Raw genomic sequence first — 16,536 nt, forward strand, 5'->3', positions numbered from 1 at the left:
CCGTCTCTCCCTCCTCCACCTCGTCCACCCCTCCACCCTCTCTCCCGCTCGCCCAATCCCGATCCCCAGGACCACATCCCCATCCCCGGGCTTGGGCTCGGGCTCGGGCTCGAGCTCGGGCTTGTAATTGAAACGGGCTTTACGAGCTCAAGCCCGAGCCTTTGATGTGCCAAACGAGCCCGAGCCCGAGCCCAATACAGAGCTCGGTACCGAGCCCGAGCCCGAGCCCGAGCCCAAGATTCTGTGAAACGAGCCGAGCCCAAACCTCCCAGGCTCGGGCTCGGCTCGGCTCGTTAACAGGCCTAGACTTACATGATACAGATTTGTACTTGATTAAGATTAGAACCACATACAACCAGAATATAAGGTCAGCATGAACAAATGAAGTAGAAAGAATTAATTAATCTGGTCAAGCAATCAGATAATTAGAATTTAACCTAATATCTGAATTGTATTGAATTAATCTGAAAATATGATGTTCTACGTTGTAGCTTGTTAGACTGCTGCTACTGCTTCTCTGCTTTAACTGTGTAGGTGCGATCTAATGCAGCTTCCACAATGGTATCAAAAAGTAGAGGATCATATGAGGGGAGAGAGAGAGATGAAAGTCAAGAAAGGGAAAAAAAATAGAGATGTTATTTGATAAACTTGATTTTGTTGCGCGTATGAAGACGAGAAGAGAAAACAAAAAGAACACAACAAAACTAGATGAGGTTATTCACCACTCACCTTATTTAGCTCCAGGCATCCATGTAAAGCTATCATTGATCTTAGCCTACATGACTGAACCCTTAACCTTCTAACATAACTTTACCACTTTGCCCCCAAACAATACACCTCTACTATGCCTTAACATTATCTAGACCCTAACCATAGAGGGTTGACCAAAAAGCATGTCATTCAAACTTTCAACAAATGGACCCCCATAATCTATTTGTAATAAAATTTCCCCCAATTTGACTTCATATTTAATACTTGTTTCATTCTCTCCTAAACCCTGAGTTAACCTACCTAAATTCGCAACATTTGTCAACCCTTTGAATGTCAGAATTGGGCCATTTGCCTTAAATTATACTACTTAACCCCAGGTTTTGTGCAGTAGTTTAAGCTAGCCTACATTATAGACCCATCTTCAAAATCTCCAAACTGCAAATTAAAACACCTAAAACTTTCGCTTTCTTTCACACTCCACAGATGAACCACAAAATTTCAATTAGAACTATCCTTCTAACTGCTTTAATCAGAAATCAATTTTAGGCTGGTAACCCCTCGCCCATGAACCCAAACAATTACTGCAGAAAGATGCTTATCCAAGACTCTTATGCTTCAATTTCGATCCATTTGACACACCCTCCCCTACACCTCACACCCTCCCCTACATGATCATTAATAGTCTCTTATCTGCTAATACAATTTCCTGTTCTCCAATTTTTTCCATGCCTCCATCTCCAATGAACTATTAAAAACCATATCGGACGGTTCTATTTTCCTCCAATTTCCTCCATCCTCCACCTTCCCTTTGATGTTACCTCATCTCAAGAATACCTACTTGCACATAAAACTTTACACCACCCATGCACCAAACTATTCATTCCACTCCTTACATGCGATCCAACCCATGACTCTTCTTTTTGGATATACTAGATGGCTAGTGATGATCTCCATATATCCCACCACAAAATGACCATATCACAAAAATATAACCATCAAGACTGGATGCATTAATTAGCTTCTACTAGGTTACAGAAATCATATTAGCTGTAATTTTACTAAACCAGTCTGACATGGCATGGTAAGACATGAAAGTGCAAGAGGATAGAACATGTAGCTTTTCTATGAGAAATTGTATTATCACTAGATACAAAAGATTATGATGAATATTGTTTAGAATAAGGTTGCTTCTTTCATCTTTATTCAAAAGAAAATTAAAAAATGCTCTTCTCTCAATAGCCATAAATGAAAGGAGGTTTCTCCAATTTAGATGAACTAGTGTTATCTTAAAAGATAGGTAGAGCAAGATGCATAGAATGGAGTTGCTTCTTTTATAGCCAAAGCAGTTTGCTGTGGGCAACTTGAAGAGCAAAGATTCATAATCTATCTTAGAAAATAAATTATGGTGCATAATAGAATCTATGTTGATACAACAATTCTACATATTTTAAATGCTCTAATAAAGATGAGAGGAGAATGAGCAACCCTTGGGGTTGAACCTACTGTGTAGGGAAGGAATTAGATAGAGATCAGATACAGTGCTGCCAAAATGATGGCAAGATTGTTGAAAAATGCTGAAAGGTCAAGTGTAAGTGTATGTTATATACATATTAGCTATATATGTATGAAAATTTGCATCTATCGATGTCTATGTATAACAAAAGAGACCAGCATAACTGGATGTGGATGTGGGGACCATGCATCGCACCCCTCTAGTATAAAGATGCATCCGCCTTAATAAATGTTTCCCTTGATGTACATTCACTCGCTAATAAATGAAAGATAAAGAAATGTGAGTACATAGACTAAACTAGTATCTTTATCAGAAATACTACAAATATCATGATTGATGGGATTACAACCATCTATCAAATGCTCCTTCCTCTCAAGTCTTGAATAAACTAGACAAATCAGACCTACCAAGCAGTAATGTGTATAAATATTTGGATGGCTGCATGCATCTATGCATGTAAATACAATGTTTCTTTCATGTGTATATGCATGAAGAGTTTATATAGATAATGGAAAACTCATGCATCCAATAGATAGAAATGTATTAAACCAATTTTTTTCATAATGGGAAACCAAATCTATTTAAAATATATTCAAAAAAAATCAGTACCCAGCATATCAACTGGATAAATCGTGAAAGAATATTGGTGCTTAAGTGTTTTTCTTTATTTTGATGAGGTGATTGAGGGATGGGGCATTTTCCAAAAGAAGTAGATAGGTGTGTAATATAAGTATCAAGTGCAAGCAGTAAAAATGTGCAAATCACTCTCTCATAATAGAATTTATTTGACCATCACAAAGCATAACTAAACCAACAAGCCTCGTCCCTCCTGGAGAAATCACCTTTGCCTTTATAATTTAGAAATGATAAAAGAGAAAAAGGAAATAGATGCCACTTCTACCTCCATCAAGAAAAATGAATTAGGAATACAAACCACTACTGTCACCATGACCATTAGTGAAAGAAGAATCCAGAAGTCTAGAGTATGGCCTTGACATATGTAAGTTCATAAGTTGACAAGCTAAAAAATGAAGCATAATATTAGGAATACAAAGAAAAGAATATAAATGTAAGAAAAGAAAAGGTGTGTTGAGTTAGAGGAGGAGGGAGGCTTAATTTTCCTATTTAGTAGATATCATATAAGGTCTCCAATAGGCTGCAACACTTGCCTTAGTAGAAACAGATTGTTCCAGCTATGAAGAATGCAGTTTTAGATTTTTATTGATTTATTCATGGATGGTTGTAGTGGACATATATATAAGGAACCAAGGAATTAAACTGTGATATTGAACAGGTCAGGAGCATCATCAATGATCAACGAAAACTTTTTAATACTGGCACCATCGAAGAACTCTTTGCGAGCTCTTGCAGAGCCCACATAGAGAACAACTTAAAAGATAACATAAAGAAAAAACAACTTGAAGAATCTCTTGGAGCCACCAACCACTAAGTAATTTAAATTAGAATAGCACTCTTAAGAAAAGCAAAATGTGGCATCTTATTGATACTTTGTAAAGCTCCTACAAATGAAATTTTATTTGGAGGTGTCAAGGATAGCATTGGAGATTCTCTCAAATTATCGTTTGTCACAGAAAAAAAGGGAAATAGATAAACCGAATCTAGAAAAGAGTGAAAGACCAAAACCATTGAGATATGCAAAGAAAAGTAATTCTAGTGAAAGAATGAGTCCAGAAAAAACAACAAGAAATATCGAGACAAAATTTCCAAACTGCTAAAATCTTACATACACTTTGGTCCCGAGATCGTAAACTTTTGCCAAGTAAAATGAGATATTTGAGAATCTGGGCTCCCAAAATCCTAGATGCTTCATCCACATCCATATGCTATAAACTCTTGAGGAACCTCTAGAACAAACCATGATAATAATGAAACATGGTAAACACATTTAGAATACCCAGAAAACAAAATTCTTCAACAAAAGTGAGGAAAGGAAGTAGAGGAAGAGAAGAGGTTCACATTCACAAGTTTGACTGGCACTATGTATCTTTAGAATTAGTTCCCTCTAAACTAAACAAATGGCTGCAAACAGTTGCATATTGAATGTGGATCATCGAAGATTTTCTTTCCATTTAAAATAGTTGTTTTGTGCTTTAAAATGCAGGTAAACCTTGTCTCATGGAGCATCACAGCTTGATCATGTAAATCTAGGAGTGATGCCGCTTTCCCCTTTGGGATGAGCAAAGGAAAGAGGGAAGAAAGAATAGAAAAAAAAAATTGAGAGAAAAAAGCACCAAGACACTGACACAACCAACACCGCATGAGAAGACCGAGTAGAAAGAGAACAAGGGCCATTAATGAAAAACAAAGAATCATGGGCTTGGAGAGTGGATGGCTCTTGTCAACTAAACTCCCAAAAGCCTAGGCATAAGCTTGAGAAAGAAAACCACTAATAGATATAGTATCACAGGCTCAAAGAAAACCTTTAATTGATCAGACCAAAAATATTTCTGCTCCCTCCCATCTAGCTTGTTCTCTATCTAAAAGTAGCAGAAAATCAGTTGTCTGCTGAACAACAGACCGTCCAGTATTGCCTTCCCTACATCCAGTGTTGTTTTGCCCAAGAATTACCGAACCAGTCGCCAAAAATGCCACAGCACGAGCGCTGTGGCCAAAAATGCCACAACTGATTCAGGCATATAAAACGGTTCCATCCGGTCCGCTCTTGTACCGGCCTACGGGGTTGGAACCGTTTTATATGCCTGAACTGACCCCGTCAGAGACCGGGTTAGCTTGGTTCGGCCTGAATCAGGTGGTACGGCTCGCTTCGACATTTCTTGGTCTTACCTATTGTTTGAGAAGACAAGCAAGCAATAGGAGATGTGAGGTTTCAATTGAAAAACAACTCACAACTTACTCTTTTTCCCATAACTTTTTTTCTGCACAACTAACCCGTCAGAGACCGGGTTAGCTTGGTTCGGCCTGAATCAGGTGGTACGGCTCGCTTCGGCATTTCTTGGTCTTACCTATTATTTGAGAAGACAAGCAAGCAATAGGAGATGTGAGGTTTCAATTGAAAAACAACTCACAACTTACTCTTTTTCCCATAACTTTTTTCTGCACAACTAGCCTTACACAATGAAATGAAAAGGGTGTGTACGTGATGCACAAGAAGGGAAAAAAGGTAAAAAAAAAAAGGTGATACCAAAACATGCATAGAGGAAATAGGGATCAATTTGATGATGATGATGATGTTTTCCTCAGGGAAGGTGCATGATCATCTCTTAATGACATGGATCAAAGCCATATGCAGTAAAAATTCTAGCAGCAAAGCAAATAATTTGTATACTTATACCAACCTGAATGTGATACAAACAGGCATTTACACTTGCATAATGAAGCTAGTTTTTTTTTGAGATCTGCCACCAGCTATTCACCCACCACTAAAATCAATATGAAATCCTGATCACTCAAGAAATCTCAAAAGAAACAAGAAAAACCAGTAAAGAAATTAATAGAATGGGAAAGAAAGTGGAGGCACAGATACACCAATTCTCCAGAAATTCTGCGAGTCTCAGGCCATCTGCAATGAATCAAACAGCTACAACGCATTGCCTGTGAAACAGCAGACTATCAAAACTTGTCATGCCGCTAAAAATAAATGAATAAAGCATTATTCTTTCCATGTTGCAGCAGTACTAATTCTTGTCACAAAATCACCAAAGCCTGCTACAGAGTAGCAATATGATGATAAATGTCATATCAAACTAGTCACAAGTCCACTGTTCATGAATAATTCAACTAGGGGCAGAGATTTGAGATAGAGGGGCAAGAAAAAAAGAAAAAGATGTCAAGAGTCCACCCCAACTTCAAAAATAATCTAGTTATTGGAATTAAAAATTGTAAAAAACGACTGATATATGTATATATTCCTTCATGCAAAGGAAAACCTTGAGGAGTTAATTAGCTAAGCTCTTACAAAGTCTTAAGATGGTAAGGAACTGACAATAAACTTGTAAGCAATTTCTGTTTCGGAAACAAAACCTTAGAAATAAAAATCTTGAAAAAATAGATATTGGAAAACTCAAAGACGGGGAAGAGGAAGAGCAGGCTTATATTAGCCATTTCGTCCAGCATTGTATTCAAAGTCTGATGCAACTAAATCAAGATGGCTGCAAATGATTGCCTGCATAACAGCAGACCATCTTGTGTTGCTATCTGATTTCCTATTCATACTGTAGCAACTCCTCATCTGGGAATCATCACAGCCTCCTCATATAAACCTGAAAGTAGTGCCACTTTCTCAATTAAGGAAAAAGAAAGACAAAGAAGAAACGCAAAAAAAAAAAAAAGAACAAAGAGAGAGAGAAAGAGGCACAACTTTACAGCCATTACTCATCTAAAAGAAGAACAAGAAGAAGAAAGAAGTCATTAGAGGCTCAGGAGGGGATGGGAAACCTTTCGAAATAACAAAGCTCTCCTAAAAAGCTAGCAAATAAGCCATAGACCTAGTGTTCTACATCTCAAATCAATACCTGAATTGATCAGAGCAAAAGATTCCCCCCTCCTCTTTCCCTGTAGTGATCTCTCTATCTAACAATAGCTGCAGAATGGCTGCTTGCAAAACAGCTGACCTTCCAGAGTTGCCTCACCTATTGTCAGAGAAGAAGACTGGCAAAAGTGAGGAGAGATGAGGGTTATTAATACAAAACTAACCAACCTTACAAGTCACCCGTCAATGCCTTGGTATATACATAAGCACAACATAAAGGTTGTATTTGGTTCAACAATAAGAAAACATGGAATAGGAATAAAAGGAGGAGATAGTGGTGAAGAACACGAAGGAGAATAGAGAAAAGGAGTGGTGAATATGTAACAAAGAAGTTTCCATAGATGCCCCTCTTCCTCTGTTCCCCCCCCCCCCCCCCCCTCTCTATCGAACTAAAGTGTTCTCGGGTGGCTACTAGACAAAGGAAACTGTTTTTTATCGACCTCCACAAACTATCCTGGTTTTCTGAAAATTCAGAGAACCGAGCAGAGAATGGAACATTGTTGGTAGCAGTTATACTCGTTGATGTGGCACAAAGTCTGATACCGAAGAACCTCAACCACCATAGGTCTCAAGGGGACTAATAATATTTTAGATTTACCCCTAGATTCCAGAACCTTTCACTCACCAGTATAGCATATGAAATCCTGAAGGCTCAAGAAACCAATCAGGAAAAGAAAGAAAAAAGAAAAAAGAAAAACAAGAAAATGAATTAAAAGAATGGGAAAGCAAAAGGAAGCACAGATCCACTAGATTCTCAGAAACTCTGAGTCTCAGACTATCCGGAACTAAAAACAGCTGCAATCAGTTGCCTCTAAAACTACAGAGAAACCAGGATTGCCTCGTCATTCAAGATAGATAAATGAGGCTTTGTATTTTCGACTATGGCAGAATTTTTTTTGAGATTAGGAGGGGTTAATCCCCACCTTCATCCCTATACCCACCCCACCCTTTGAGGGTTGACTCCAACTAGAATAGAACCCCTGCCCTCCTGCACAAGTGGAAAGAGGTGATACAGCTCGAGCAAGTGATCCAGAGGTCACTTTGAACAGAATAAATCCTTATTCCACAAGTTATCAAAACCTCATATAAGTAATATGAAGACAAATGTTATAGACAACCACAATCACAAGTCAACGTTCAAAAAATGTTTGGCTGGGGGCAACAATTCAAAATTCAAAAGAAAATGTCAAAAAATGACAAAATCCTTAGAAAAAACTTCAATAACTAGACTGGGGAAAAAAGAATGTAAAAATTGTTGACCAAGCTCTTATAAAAGAATGTAAGAAACACCAACCATAGACTTGCAAGGCACTTTTTTATGTTTCCTCTAACCATAGATAATAACAGCATTGGTCGCATGTGCACTTGGAAAAGGGAAATAGCTGTCAATAGGGTCCGACGCCTAGAAGAATCCCCACATCTAACAAACCCCATTCCCTCCCAACTTTTCCACCTAATTATGGCAGCAAGCAGTGGTCTTTGTGCTGGCAGACGAAAAAAGTTGCCTCACCATTATCAGAGAACACAGGAAGAGAAGAGGAGATCAAGTAAATCAACACTGGAATAGAGGTCCCATGCCATGCAAAGATACTAAACTGAAATCTCATTATGCTGGCTTACCATCATCACCATTTCAATAAAAAAATAAAAAGAGATGAATAAAAGGACATGGAGAAGAAGGTGAGCAGTGACAGAAGATACATGAAGAAGATGGCTCTAATTTGCCTAATTTTAGAAGATGTGTTGAGAAAAAGAGAAATCCCTTTACACAGATGATCAAAACAAATGGCAAAGATTGGTTTCCTACATAACAGCAAATCATCCAAGGGCTTGCCTCATTATTTCCATCCAAAGTAAAGAAAGAAGAGCAAATAACTTGGCAGATCCATGTGACATACATGGTCATTCAGTCTACTACAGCAAAATAAATGCATCTAAAATAGAAATTCGAGAATTGCTTGACAAATAGTCAGCCAGAAAAAAATGAGAACACTAAAAAATTGAAAGAAGATGAATTCAAATAAAGTAAAATTTAAATAAAATAATTCAGCATGAAAGAATGCGGCATGTCAATGTTTGCACATGCATATATATTGGGTATGTACCTATGCACCTCTTTATGCATATACAAACACAAAGAGTGGCTGGATCTGGGTGAGGCAGTATGTCCCAGTCTTAATTCCCTGCTATAGACACCATCTTATTTTAAGATAACTAAGAGACATAAACAAAAAGTACTTGGGCTAGAACAGGAGGTTTATTTATTGAATTTTTATTCCAAACAATTTTAATTGATGGGAATGCCATCTCAAATTTTCCTTCCTCTTGAATAAACCCACACATGCCTAGTATTGGTGCATGTATACATATTTATTTATGTATGTATATGTGCATGTGTATGCAATTTTTCCCGTTTATTTTTACCATGCATGCATGTACATATACAGATACATTCTAAAGAACAGTGTTCTAGTTTGACAAAGAAACTAAAATATTATCATGGAGTAACAGAAATTAGAAACATAGATTATGAAGCCATTTTAAATTAAATGGCTTGCATCAGAAAAAAAGCAGAATGTCTCATCAATATAGATTGCCAGTATTTAAACCTAATTCTACGTAGAAAATTATATAATTGGGTCCTCGACTGGTCAAACAAAAATCTGCAGAAACAACTAGATATCAAGTAATTACATTATTTTCCAATCAGCAAAAACAACAAAACTAAATCTAGCATTAATCACGATATGTTTCTGCATGCATCTGCATGGACAAGGGGAATGGAACTTACGTAATTACTGGCAATATCAGAAACCATGGGAGAACTGCATGGTAGAACATGTAATTTAATTTCACAAAACAAGAGGAATTCTTGAGGTAACTATCTCAACAGGATTGAACCGACTAAAAGATTGATTATAACAAGAAAGGCAAATACTTACCATGACCTGTCAAGTAAACATCCAAAATTCGGAAATTTGTCTGTTCAAGCCAACTGGTGAGGACTGCAAAACCCAAGAAAGTGCTCAACATGTTGTGCTACAGAGTGGGCAAGCCTATCAGCTGCCTGCTGTGCGGATGCCTCAGCATATACATGTATTACATCCTCTGTACAAGATGGTCGGATAAAACATCGCCTTCGAGTATACTTGGCTGCAATAAATTCTAGCAAAGAAAATGCTATGAATCAGTAAGTGTGATTTATTTGTTAAACAAAACTTAGGATACTAATCATCAAAATCTCCTAAATTTCAGTCAAATGGGTTAGAGAGTATACTAATTAGGTACGAATTTTCATATAAGATCTAAAGATAGATAAAAAATCAATCCATATATAGGAAACCAAACCAGAGGTACTTTCCAGCCAAGCAACTGCGAACCGGAGGTACTTTCCAGACAAGCAACTGCTTACCAGTCTCAGCATCAATCACTTCTTGCAGTCCCAATGTTTTCACAACCTGTGTTTCTGCGTTTGCAGCGACAACAACATTTACCTTAGTAAAAAAGAATCATAAAAATCAGTGAACCCAAAAATGTCCACAAAAAAAGTTTTTAAAACAAATCTCCTATTGAAACCTACTACACATAATAAAAATTTTTCTGATTACATCTTATATAGAGGAAGTGTGGTTAATTTGATGTTGGATGCACCCTTAGGAAAAAAGGAGATAGGTGACAAAGAGATTAGAAGATAAAGCTAACTTCAATTTTTTAATAAGTTATAACACCATAGAAGGATCAATTTATCAGGCATGATGCTTGATTTATTCTGATGTGAATGTGGCACAAGATAATTTACAGCTGCAGATCTATTTCCACATTTTTAAACTGTAAAGGAATATTTTAACAAAAGCAACTCTTAATTTGTATATATTAGGCAATATACACAACAGGTTTTAGATTCTTCAGATTAATAAAAAGAAGTCACAAATATGGGTTTTCCTGTGAGGGATTAGTAGATAATAATCTGTGAGGAAGCCTTGGGTCTAAGGTGTGCCGTCTCGGTATATGGTGTGGGGCCGGTTCGGCATACCGAATGTCGGTATAGTCCCGTACTATGTATCGGTACCGAACCGGTACAGTATACCCCGTACCACCAGTTCGGTACGATACAACGAATTTTGTTTGGGCCAAAAGTAAGGTTGCTCCACTATGATCTAGAGGTCATGAATTCAAAACAAGAACATAGCCCCTCTGTATGTAGGGATAAGGTTGCATATATCTAACCCTCACCAAGCCCCATAATGGAAGGAGCCTCATGCATTGAGCTATCCTCTATTAGTAGATAATAATCTATCTGTAAAAAGCAATTACTTATTTCAAAACTAAAATCAGAATTTTTTAATTCAAAATTGATTCATTTAACTTCAATTTTAAAATACTCTATGCTAATCATGAGCACAATTTAAATCCTTATTAAAGTTTAACTCCTTAATATAATTAGAGACATCCTACCCTTATCCCATACCTAAAGATTACTAATAACTAAATCACTTCAATTTACCAACTTAATCTAATAGAAAAATCCATGTCCCTAGAAGAACAAAATTGATCTTCTACCATCTTCTCACTTATATATATGAACATGTATTCACTCACCAATATGATATGAACCCCACCACCCCACCCACCCCCAAAAAAAATTGCCCCAACCAAAACCACAAAACCAAAAATAGAAGGAAACTAGGAAGAAAGTCATCCAATCAAATCTAGATGGGTCTTAAATATGGACAATAAATACATTGATATCTTAAAGAATATTAAAATTACAGTTGGTGACATAGACATTGCTTAGAAATTGGTAATGAACAACTGATGGAGTTCAATTTAGCCACTCTACTCTGGGTAAAGAAGCAAAGAATTTTAGTTGCTCAACAACAAAATTTCATGAGAGGGAACTATATCAATTATCTCAACTATCATGCAGCAAATAAACAGAATAGTTGATAACTAGATAAAAGATTTTCTGAGAACAGAATAGCTCCGTGCCCATTTGCCTCAAAATATATTCCAATATCATACTCTGAAGCTTTCTTGAGCAAATATTTCACACCTGTAGGAGTAAATACTACTTCCAAGCCCAGCTGCTTGAGGAAATCTGTTGATGCTCCATTCACATATGCTGTCTGAACAATGCCAAGTCCTGCCGGGCATTCTTTGCATAGTTCATTTCCTTCTGATTAAGAATACTTAATTGTTCCTTGATAAATACTGCAAAGAGAGATAATACCTTATCTCCATCGACAAGATCAATGCTACCGCTACTTTGTGATAAGACAGATAAATAACAAGCCTGTCAGCATCACCATCAGAACTAGCACACTTGAAACACTAGATTAACCTATGCAGTTAGCATTAGAGGAAATACAAGCTCAATGTATCAAGCTTCTAACTTACTAAGCAAAGAAAAAAGGAGGCACCTTATTCCTACATCATCCATTCCGAATCCACATGGAACAACTTTCTCCTGCACATAACCAGCACCACATCTCTCATTAAGTACACCTTCTCCCTTCTTACCTGAATCTCGCATCAGTCTCATGTAAAACTCCAACCCTCTCATCATTTTTGTTCAGTTCTATAGCCTCTCTCCAGCAACACCATTGGCTCCATCTACAACAAGTTTTGCATCCACCCGATCCTTTATTTTTTCTTTGGGGACCAAGCCCATCAGCACCTGCCGTCCAAAATTTTGAATCTTAAACACACTAAAGCATCATTTTTTTCCTTTTAAGACTGATAAAAGTTCTATTCTATTCTAAGGGCATTTATATCACTTCTACTCTAAGGATGCCACTACCTACTTTGCAGGTTCAATAAGAGCTTCACCGCTAGGCCACATGTCTCTCCCAAAAATACCTCAGCAGACTGCGCCCCTCCTAATGTCCACGTCTCTTCCCAATAATACCTCAACAGACTGCGCCCCTCCTAATGTTATATTCTCCTTAATTGAAAACTGAATCACCAACTGAAAATTAAAGGGGAAAAAAAAAAGAAAAAAGGGCCGAAGATAGCATGAGCTTATAACTCAACTAGCAGGGGCTATGAGATGGCTAAAATGTCTGCGTTATCATGAATTCGGGTGAGGTACACTACTACTATACAAAAATAAATTAACAAACTCTCATCAGTCTTCCCAGGTTAATCAATGAAGACATGGACAGGTCTGTTAATTAGTCATTTGCTTTAGCTGAGCAGGTTCAGGAATCAGGACTTAACACTGACCCCCCAGGGTTCTTGATTGATCTGTGTCATCTCAGGTATTTAAACAAAATCTTATAATCTTGTCCCATAAAGAAGGGTGATGATATAAAACACTTGCATTAGATGATAGACAGAGTAGTAAGTGAATGGCTTTTAATTTGTGTATCACAGAAAATGCTTAAGAAGAATAATAGAATTTCAGAACCTCACTAAAATAGAGAATACATATTTCACCATCTCCAAAGTTAATACATATTTGTTTTCACATGGATGAGATCTACTTGGAGCATTGGGGACAGCATATGAATCCTAGCTTGTAATTTTACATTCCATTATATGCATATGCTGGAGAAACAATGTAACGTCTTATGAGACCCTTGTACGTACCCTATTTGAGTTCATATTTAAATGTATTTGTGTGGATTCATTGGTCAAATTTGGATCACATTAAGTAGGAGAAAAGTATGATGTATTTTGCAAATACTAGGTTAACTTGTGAATGTGATTGCTATAGTTCAAGATTATTGACAATTACAACACCACCCCCTGCCCCCCAAAAACTCCCCTTCCTGTCTTCGACCCCCAACAAGACAAAGGATAAAGTGTAGTAGTTTGGAGTTCATTTTGTTTAATTTCCAGTTTCATCTAAGAGACCAAAGCCATGATTTATTTTTTGATTTTGGAAACTGCATACGGTATCTAGTTTTCAGCAACCAGAATAGTAAAACAAAAGAGAATTTGGGATCTTGAAACCCTAGTTTGCCATGAATTCTTCAGAGGCGACGCCAGTCATATTAAAGAAATTAAAGAAACCCTAGAAAAACAAATTCTTGGAAAAGAAAACCAGAAACTAGAAAAGCAGAGAAGAGAAAGAGGAAGAGGAGACAAAGATTAACCAATCTCTGCAACTGAATCGAAACGGCTGCAAACGGTTGCCTTCACAAGAACAACAGAAGACCATCCAAGATCGCCTCGCCGTTTACAAATAGCCGTTTTTTTCCCTCTCGACATTGTAGCAAAAACCTCATCCAAGAATCATCACAGCCTCCTCATATAAAGCCGAATGCCAAGAAGAAAAAACGAAAGAAAAAAAGAAAGAGAATGAAGCAGACCTTCACGGCCATTACCACCAAGAAGAAGAAGACCAACCAACGTGAGCAAGAAAACCAGCCGGAGACCAAGGATTCCAAGGCTCAGAGGGCATTCTTGATTCGACGAGACGGAGGGATTGTTCCTTCTGTTCTTCTTCTCCTCCTTCCCCGATGAACCCCCAGCTAGCAATGGCTGCAGGTCGGTGAACAGCAGGCCTTCCAGAGCTGCCTCGCCTATCGCTAGAGAAGAATACCTGCACGCAAAGAAGAGCAGAAGAACAAGAACCCTTAACGAGTCACCCATCATCGTCAACTCAAATTTATACACAAACCAAGAAGAGGAGGAGAAGGAGAAGGCCAAGAAGATGGAGAGAGAGAAACAGGAGCGCTAGAAAAGTAGAAGAGAAACCTCCACAGGTACTCCTCTCTATGACGAGGAGAAAGCGAGGAGATGAAGAGAGCCTGAAGGCCGAGGCTTCTTTAGCGACGTCCAAGAACGGACTCCTCACAAGGAAGGGTACGGGCCTTTATATAGACGTTATAAACCCTGAAGCCGAGTCGTTTTAATGGCCCCTGCAGCTTCCGAGTTACGACTTACGCCCCACGGTTGTATAAAATCTGAAGCGGGTTCGCTTACGGATCCGAGTGCGATACCCCGCCAACTCATCACCGATCGAGCAAATTGGTTCGTCGGACGGCCAAGGATTGCTGAATAACACATGAATGGTTTGATTTCATGCACCACTCTTGAAGCATGGATATTCTAGTAGGTATATGATATATCACGCCTCCAATCCAGGTAGTAGCAACACTTCGTACTAATAAAAAAACTTTTTTTTTACATGCATGAAAGATATTTCAATGTAATATCATATCATGAGGTCCGAGATCAGGTGCGTTGCCTAGCCCCCGGGCTCACCACCCATCTCTTTCCCTCGTGCCGGCGGTCCGGATCCCACCAGCGATTGCGCCATCCACCATCTTGCTCTTCTCCGCCGTCGTCAGTCATGCACGGATTTCAAAAGCAAATGCCTCAAAGCCCGTTTTCAAACCCTTTTCTCATGAGCCTTGTTTGGCTTGCGGAAAGTGAAGAGAAAAAGTGTTATCAATGAAAAAAAAAAAAATTGCTTCTTGGTTGGACATTTTATATCTAAATAAGATTCTAAAAAAATCTATATAAAATATTAAAATTTTTATATTAAGACTTCAGTTTTAGTGAATTTAGTTCATCATTAAATCAAATAAAGGAAGATTCAGTATTTTTTGAGTGCTTGAACTAACTCATATGTTGACCTATCCATATAACATATTGCACCCTTGGTGTTTTACTTATTCTTCATAAAGGATGATTAAACAATAACCATGGTACATATTTATACTATATGACAGATGAGTTGGTGGACCAAAGCACCTTAACACGTGTATCGCAGCTATACTCGAACTGCTAGATTATAAAAACTTTTGGAGAAATTATTAGGTGGATCAGATCAACCATAGTCGACCGAAGATGAAATGAATCCCTTTTCCATCCTCTTTTTTCCTTTTTAATGTGCAATAGGGCTGCACCTACACAGGACAACATGCTTGATTTGAGTCTTGACACAAAGTCTCTGCAAGCCTCTACCAAGTAGGTTGGTGTTGCTGGAAATTGGACCCGGGGGCTGCCGCGAAACCAGGGGAGGAGGGGCTCCGCCGCAAGGACGGTGGTCGGCGGCGCGCCGGCTGGTGGCGTCCTCCTGGAGGGTGCGAGTCCTGCAAGAAAAACCGGTGGCCGGGCTCCCCGGCGCCGGCCCTCCGATGCTTAAGTCAGAGGGGGCCAATATGTGGAGAGAGCAAGGAAGAGAGTATATGGAGTAGACAGCAAGAATGTTTGGATAAGATAAAGGTGAAGAGGATGATGTCCTCAATTGTGTCTGTGTTGTTTTCTCTTATCCCGGTCCGGTCCCCCTCCCTTTTCCCCCAGGTTTCCTTTTATAGAAGGATTTTTGTTACCTGGGAGGTGACAGGAGGTTTGTCCTGTTCTGTAATAATTGGGCACGATTCGGCCCATTAATGGCGTAGTGGAGAATAAGGCCGAATCGGACCGGAGTCAGGAAGTTGTCACGGTCGATCGGACCTGTTGGAGTGGTTGAACCGCCGGCCGTGGTGGGCCTGGGGTCCGTGGATGGTAAGTGCATTTATTACCGAGTGAACCGGCGGTCAGGGAGAGCCATACGCTCTGATGGTTCAGTGATTCGGAGATCGTCTTGGGCCGTGTTCATTAAATGACTGAGTGCATCGGAGACTTGAGGGGGTCTCATGCATTAATGGCAGGTCGTGCCGAATACCTGCGGAGATCTTATGCCTTGATGGCTTGGAGATAGTGGCAGGTCGTAGTGGAGTCGCGTGTATAGCCGCCAGACCTTTCGAGAAGGTTAGGCAAGGCATCGGCTCGGCAGGGGTGCCGAGCCGAGCTGGTCGCCCAGAGGGTCGCCCTGTGGCGGGGTTGCTTCTAGTACTTCTGCTCG

At 38.9% G+C, this 16,536-nt stretch overlaps 1 long non-coding RNA gene across 19 annotated transcripts; it reads right to left on the reverse strand.

Moving 5' to 3' along the window:
• Nucleotides 1-306: 306 nt before the first annotated feature.
• On the reverse strand, nt 307-14,530 carry LOC103709138. 19 transcript variants are annotated; one of them, XR_003386109.2, is made up of 7 exons: nt 14,439-14,530; nt 11,788-14,283; nt 10,147-10,200; nt 9,677-9,899; nt 9,526-9,559; nt 6,718-6,834; nt 5,502-5,797 (listed from the first exon to the last, which is right to left on the reverse strand). It is a non-coding gene; the product is annotated as an uncharacterized LOC103709138 (long non-coding RNA). The 19 variants fall into 19 exon arrangements; XR_005506460.1 differs by lacking the exon at nt 9,526-9,559 and having other exon boundaries at nt 9,677-10,200; nt 11,788-11,877; nt 11,965-14,283; XR_001879593.3 differs by lacking the exon at nt 9,526-9,559.
• Between the last annotated feature and the right edge of the window lie 2,006 nt (nt 14,531-16,536).

This window comes from Phoenix dactylifera, chromosome 16 (genome assembly GCF_009389715.1).
Source record: "Phoenix dactylifera cultivar Barhee BC4 chromosome 16, palm_55x_up_171113_PBpolish2nd_filt_p, whole genome shotgun sequence".
NCBI classification, from domain to species: domain Eukaryota; kingdom Viridiplantae; phylum Streptophyta; class Magnoliopsida; order Arecales; family Arecaceae; genus Phoenix; species Phoenix dactylifera.